Below are 7,594 nucleotides of genomic sequence, written 5' to 3' on the forward strand. Positions count from 1 at the left end.
ACACATATATAAATACAAGCACACATATACACATACAAATACGTACACACATATGCACATATATATGCATGCACATACATTTACCTACATATACATACACATACATATATATGCATTTATACACATACATATACACATACATATGCACATACAAACATATATACATACAAACACACATAAACATATATACACACACATATATATATATATATGCATAAATGTAGGTTTTCTGCCATAAATACTAAATCTAGTGATTTTGTTTGGCAGAAAAATCATTTTGAAGCGGCAAAATTAATTAGGTCTAATCCCGACATTTATCTTTCTCGCCCGGATAAAGGATCGGGTGTTGTTATACTTAACAAAACGGATTATATCTCCAAAATGTTACAAATCTTGGACGATAAAAATAAATTTCTCCGGTTAGGTGATTTAAGCCATGATGACACTTTTCGTATGGAAATAAAAATCCAGAAAAGATTTCTTCAACTTCATAAAAGCGGGTTTATTTCTAAGGAGATTTATGATAGAATCCGACCCATTGGCTCTCAAAGGCCTAGAATGTACGGTTTACCTAAGGTTCATAAACCTAACATTCCTCTGCGACCCATTTTATCTATGTTGGGTTCTGCACAACACGAACTTGGGAAATGGTTGGTTGATCTTCTTAAACCTGTGCTTTCTTTTTATTCGATCCATTGTATCTCGGATTCTTTTCAATTCGTGTCTCAGATACAAAACTTATCTTTATCTAAAAATACCGAGTTCTTGGCTTCCTTTGACATTAATAGTCTTTTTACTAATATACCTTTGGATGAAACCATTGGTATTTGTGCTGACTATCTATACCGTGGCCCCTCAAAACCTCCACAATTTCCTGAACGAATTTTCGTTGAACTGATGGAACTTTCTACTAAATCAGTCTCCTTTAGTTTCAACAACATTATGTACCGGCAAATTGACGGGATATCTATGGGTAGCCCTCTTGGTCCTTCGCTAGCCAACATTTTCGTTGGATTTTTGGAAAACGAATTATTTTCTAAAATTACTAAGCCAGCATTCTATACACGCTACGTCGATGATACTTTTGCATGCTTTCCCTCACGGAGTGAAGCTGAACAGTTTCTTCGTCTTCTTTGCAACCTGCATCCATCGTTACAATTTACTATGGAGGTTGAGGACTGTGGCTCTCTCCCATTCCTCGACGTTCGTGTTTCTAAAGTTGGTACTACGTTTGAGACCTCTGTATATAGAAAACCTACATTTACAGGGCTCTATCTTAATTGGTTTTCCTTTGCCCCTCAGTCTAGAAAAATAAGCCTCATTAGCGCTCTTACGCATCGTGCACTTATGATTTGTTCACCAAACCGTCTTGATACGGAACTTGGTGAAATCACAAATATTTTTCTTAGCAATGGATATCCCATAAATATAATAAAATCTACTATTGAACGTAAAATTACTACATTTAATGGTGGTAAACGTATTGGTCCATCACGTTGTCCCATTTATTTAAAATTACCATGGTTAGGTCCTGTTGGCCTTCATATTGTTAAAAGGATTTCTTCTGCTACTCAACGTTGTTTTCCAGCTACTATGCTTAGAGTAGTTTACACAACTCGAACCTTTTTCTCTTCTTTTCGTAAAGATGTTTTGCCAACCATTCAAAAGAATTCTGTTGTTTATAAATTTGTTTGTCAGTGTGGAGCTGACTACGTTGGCAAAACATCCCAAAGATTAGAAATGAGAATATCCCAACATGTCCCTCGGGATATTCGACTACACCAGGTTTCGAGAACATCCGGGCACTCCCAAGCTCATGAGTCCGCCATTGGTAATCACCTGATGAGTATAAATAGGTGTTCTGATCAATATTCCGATGGGTGGTTTTCTGTTTTATACAGTGCGAGGTCGAACTATCATCTCAATATCATTGAGGCGTTAGTCATTAACAACTCTCGGCCTAGCCTGTGTAGACAAAAGATTTTGAAACATCAGTTGGAGATATTTATTGATTTAAACCCACCTGAACAGTGAGATATTTTTTTTTCACTGTTCTTCCAACTGAAACCAAATTCCCTTCTTCCCTCATTCGTTTCTTAGTTTTTAATTTATCATTCTGACGTTTCCTCTTAGAGGGTCAGACGATAAGGCCTTAAGGATATTTTAATAATTTCACCTGCCCGTTTCTTGTTTTTTTTGGTATTTAAATTAAATTATGTTTCCTCTGAAATTTCTCCTTCCATTTTGCTGTACCAAAAATTTACTTATACATAAATGTATACACACATGCATATATACATACATATACACATAGATATACATACATATACATGTATATATATAAACACGTACATATACATATACATACATACACACATGCATACATTGATACATATAATGGTGGCAGATCAATTATTACATGCTTCCATCATTGGAGGCCTACACGCGTTACAATTTTTCCATCGCCACAGGACTATTTTTTATAGACAAATGCCTGAGGGAATATACAAAGATGATGTTACAGAGTTTTAGCTTTGTGCTACAGCAAATTCTCTCTCTCGTTTCAAAATGTTGACATCCAGCAACAAGCAAGAGCAAGATAGCCAGCAACAAGTCAAACTGCAGACCAGCTTAATGCGGGTACTGGTCTCCCGCTTTATGTTTTTTTAATCAGAGATTTGCTTCTCTTAGAGGGGTTGCCTTCACCACGGCTTACGGGAACCCTCTCTACCCCACATACACATGGAAATAAACACATGCATGCACACATACATGCATACATAATGATGTACGCAAACATACATACGCACACACACACACACACACACACACATATATATATATATATATAATTTTAATTATTCAATGAATTTAAAATTTTATGACGTGAAATGTTTGAATTTCAAATCAAAAGATTTTTATGGGATAGTACTTATAGAATATTACTGACAGTAATGTCTTGTAAGACTTAAAATCATAGCTTTCCGTATCAGTTGATTGTTAGATAATTTTATTCTGAAGAATTATATATATATATATATATATATTCTCTTCTTTCTATCTATCTATTTCTATCTTCTATCTATCTTCTATCTTCTTCTTCTTCTTCTTCTTCTTCTATCTATATAAATAAAATGAACTCATTTTCCCCCTGCGATTTTTACCTTAATAGGATTGAAACTCAAGACATTTCATGCAAATGTAATGTGCACGCACTGCAGCACATTACCTTTGGTGTGTTATAGGCCTATCACCTATCCACTTACTCGATAAACTTAGATCCCTATATTTTTTCTGCTGAGAGTCCACAACCAAATTCGGTTACAATCAATGGAAGTGGTAAAATATTTTCCCTCTATTACGTTTACACTCATCCCGTGCCCACTTATCACCGGTGGAGATACGTCCACAAGGGACACTACGAGGAAGCACCGGTTTGAGTTCGTAGTTGCTTTAAAAAAACGGATTGGCATTTTTCCGTCGGTGTAAACGCAACTTTCGATTACATCAAATCCAATGTTTACTTATGCCATTACTTTCTTTTCTTTTTTTTTAAATTTTTTATTTATATTGGTTTACGGACCGAAGAATTACTGATGCCGTCTTTTTCTTTCTTTTTTTAAAACTTTTTTATCAGACATTCTTAGCCCACGTTCAATTTTATCTTGCTTGATTTAATATCAGTATATCACAACGCTCTCTTACTGAAATCCGTTCTCCTCCGCATTAAAAATACAGTTTGCACAGAGAAAATCGCGTTTATTACATAATTAAACAAACAACCGAAACCAACTACCATTGGATTCCCAACTTTATTTATGCCACGTTCCTTTCTTTTTCGACATAACCTCATCAATTAACACTCCCCAGCCGACATTCAGGTGAATACAGTTCAGTTCTCTTACAGAAATCCGTTGTCCGCCGCATTCTACAGTTTACAGAGAAACAATCGCGTTTATTAAATACACAAAAACACGAAACGAACATTGGATTCCAGATTTTACATCTAACTCTATCCGTCTGCAACTATTAATTGTGTATCCAACTGTATTTATGTCACGTTCATTCCTTTATTGACCTAGCCTCGTCGATTAACAATTCCCAGCCAACATTCAGGTAAATACTGTTTTATATGCAGCCGATTTCCAAGTATATGGACTTCTTCCTTTTCTTTGCTTTGTTTCTTCCCCCGATTTACCGTGATTTCCATTCAAGCTTGGATCACTCGACACCGGCAATCAGCCCAATGAAATGTAAATTGAGGCAGATGACATTGGATTTGGAAGAAAGCTACTATGACAGCGATACATATACACATGTTACATTAACAACAACAACAACAAATAAAAAAACCGGTGTACTTCCACCAAACATTTATATGGTTAAAAATCTATTATTGCAGACAAAAAATTACTTTATGTAGATAAATCTTTTGCATAAACAAAACAAAAGACAAATAAATACATTAAATACTAGCATAAAATAAACATATTTTCATTTAAGACGCTATCTTTCTTTCTGTTTGTCTTTTTTCTTCTTTTTTCTTTTTTGCCTTTTTCTTTTCTTCTTTTTCTTCTTTTTTCCTTCTTTTTTCTTCTTTTTGTTCTTTTTCTTTTTGTTATTCTTTTCTTTTTTCTTTGTTTTTTTTTCTTTTCTTTTCTTTTTTGGTCAATTGCACCTATTTGAAATTCCCCCCACCCCGGAAACAAACATCCGGGCAACATTTTTTTTTATTATTCTTTGTTTTGATTTACCCAGAACCACACTCACCTCGAAACACCCGGGCAACGCCGGGTAAACCTTGTAGTATATATATATATATATATATATATATATATATATATATATATATATATAATGTGTGTGTGTATGTATGTATATGTATGCATGTATAAGTATGTATGTATGTATAAGTATGTATATATGTATGTATAAGTATGTATATATATGTGTATATGTATGTATAAGTATGTATATATATGTGTGTATGTATGTATATGTGTGTATGTATGTATATGTATGTATATATATATGTATGTATGTATATATATATGTATGTATGTATGCATATATATATGTGTGTGTATGTATATGTATGTATATGTATGTATGTATATGTATGTCCGTATTATCCGTCCCCCCCTCCTGCTACAAAGCTGAACGTTTTAAAACAAACAAAATGCCGGCAACTAACGATAAAAAAAAATGCCGGAAATTATTCTCTAGAGTAGATAAACTTAGGACTTTATAAAAAAAAAAGCTAGATTTTTTTTTTTTTCTTTAACAAAAAAAATGTAAATTAGATACTCTTTACACATAGGAACGTTACGACTTTTATTCTATAGATAGGCACTCGACCAAGTTATCCGGAAATAGAAATCTTCTGTCACTCTAGAAAGGCATAAACTAGCTAACAGTTGATAAAAACAGCGAGCGGAATCTCTAGTACAAAAACGTGAAGTATTTTTATTTTATTTATTACTTTTTTTTCTCTAAACTAATCCTAAATGTTTTGTTACATTGTTTTAAATTTGCTTTTCGTGTTTTATGTATTTTGTCTGTATTTCTCCTGTCTTTTTGTCTGTATTCCGTATTATCCGTCCCCCCCCCTCCTGCTACAAAGCTGAACGTTTTAAAACAAACAAAATGCCGGCAACTAACGATAAAAAAAAATGCCGGAAATTATTCTCTTGAGTAGATAAACTTAGGACTATCTTTAAGTAGTATACTTAATATATACTATTACTGCAAGCTTGCCTGTATTGAAAATACTTTCTTCTAGTTTTCGAATCCTACCTTATATAGTTAGCCTTATGTTCAAGTACATTCGAAATATAATACAGCGCAAAGAAAGTCACTCATGAAAACGGATCTCCTAAATTAAAACCTTGAATAATTATTTAAACTCTAATGTAAATTAATATTAAGCAGTCTTTACAAATTGATAATAGTTAATTATTGGATTTTAATTAATTATAAGATGAAACTTTAATGATTCAAACTAGATAGATAACGACAAACTTCCACCCATTAATATGGGAGGGGAGATTATCACCAAAAGTGTCATGAATTATTAAGTTCGCACCGGACTTACTACTTAGATATAAGTCACTTGTACCCATTCCCCTTTCTCCCCCCCTTTTTTTTTAAATGGAGAGTAGATAATACAGTGGATGTGTTATCGGCAGCTCCAGTAACTCTCGCTTCTCCTATTTTGTCATTCAGTCCTCATTCAATGAGTGATGTTTCTGACAAAGGGTGAAGAAAAAGCTGCTTAAAGGTCGGTACTACTTGGTGACCAGTAGTCTGAGATGTCGGATATTTTTCTGTCTTTGTCTGTCCTTGTTGCCATGTCATTAGTAAGGGTGCTGGAGGTAAACGTTTTGTCTGGGCTGACGTTATCCGCCTGATAGTCAGGGACCCGAACCTTGGATTAACCACTAAGGAGGCTGTCCTATCAGCAGGCGCAAAGTACTGGGACTGCTGTATTGCCATTTGGTGAGTGGATCTGGACCATGCAGTAGTCTCTGGTGGGGCCTCTCGATGCCATACTAGTGGGTAATTGTTACGGCTTTACCTTTTCGTGTGCTACAAATAAAAAAAAAATTTTTCCTTGTCTTTTTCTCTCTTACTTTCCCTCTCTGTACTGCTCTAACCAAGTATGCCGACCTATTCCACAAATCCCAAAACCTCGACATGAAATATCTCCAGAATAAAAACTCGATTAAACCTAGAACCCCATCTTCCAGCGTAGACCCCTACTACCAGGTCTCCTTCTCCAATATCAGGGGTCTACGTTCCAACCTTCCAGAGGTTGAAACCCAATTACAGGAGACGAAACCGGACATATTATTTCTATGTGAAACTGGAATAGGGCCGACCACTTCCCTAGATGAGTTCATAATTAATGGATACTCCAATTTAACAGCTAAATCTGACTCCCAAGATCGCCATGGGCATGGAATATGTGCCTACATTAAGGATGGCTTCCCATGTGGCAGGGATATCTCTAGAGAAGATCCTAATTTACCCTATATGTGCTTCAGGGTTGCACTTGCTAACACCACTGCATTTATATTTGCCCTCTATAGGCCCCACAACAGCGGAGTTACTATCTTTAAGAGCATATCTGAGAAAATAGACCACATACTGTCTTCACATCCCTCGGCTAACATCCACATCTGTGGTGACTTCAACGTCCATAACGTGGAATGGCTGACCCATTCAAATAAGACAGATGATGAGGGGAGGTTTTGTCATGATTTTGCCATTGCTTATGACCTCACTCAGATTGTTCGCGAACCCACCCGTGTGCTCGATACACCCAATCAATATGCAAGCCTCTTAGACCTTTTTCTTTCAACTTCCCCTGAGCTATGTTCATGTACCGTTCATTCTCCTTTAGGATCCTCCGACCACTCCGTCGTATCAGTTAAGATAAAAACAAAATGTAAGAAGCCATCAGACGTACCCCTCCACCGTACTGTATACCGATACTCTATGGCTGACTGGGATAGCTTCCGTACATTAATATCTGATTTACCTCTGCACTCCATGTTTAAAAAGGAAGTGTCCTCTATAGTATCAGATCTGA

Source organism: Euprymna scolopes, chromosome 10 (genome assembly GCF_053919585.1).
Source record: "Euprymna scolopes isolate OS-2025 chromosome 10, ASM5391958v1, whole genome shotgun sequence".
In the NCBI taxonomy this organism is placed as follows: domain Eukaryota; kingdom Metazoa; phylum Mollusca; class Cephalopoda; order Sepiida; family Sepiolidae; genus Euprymna; species Euprymna scolopes.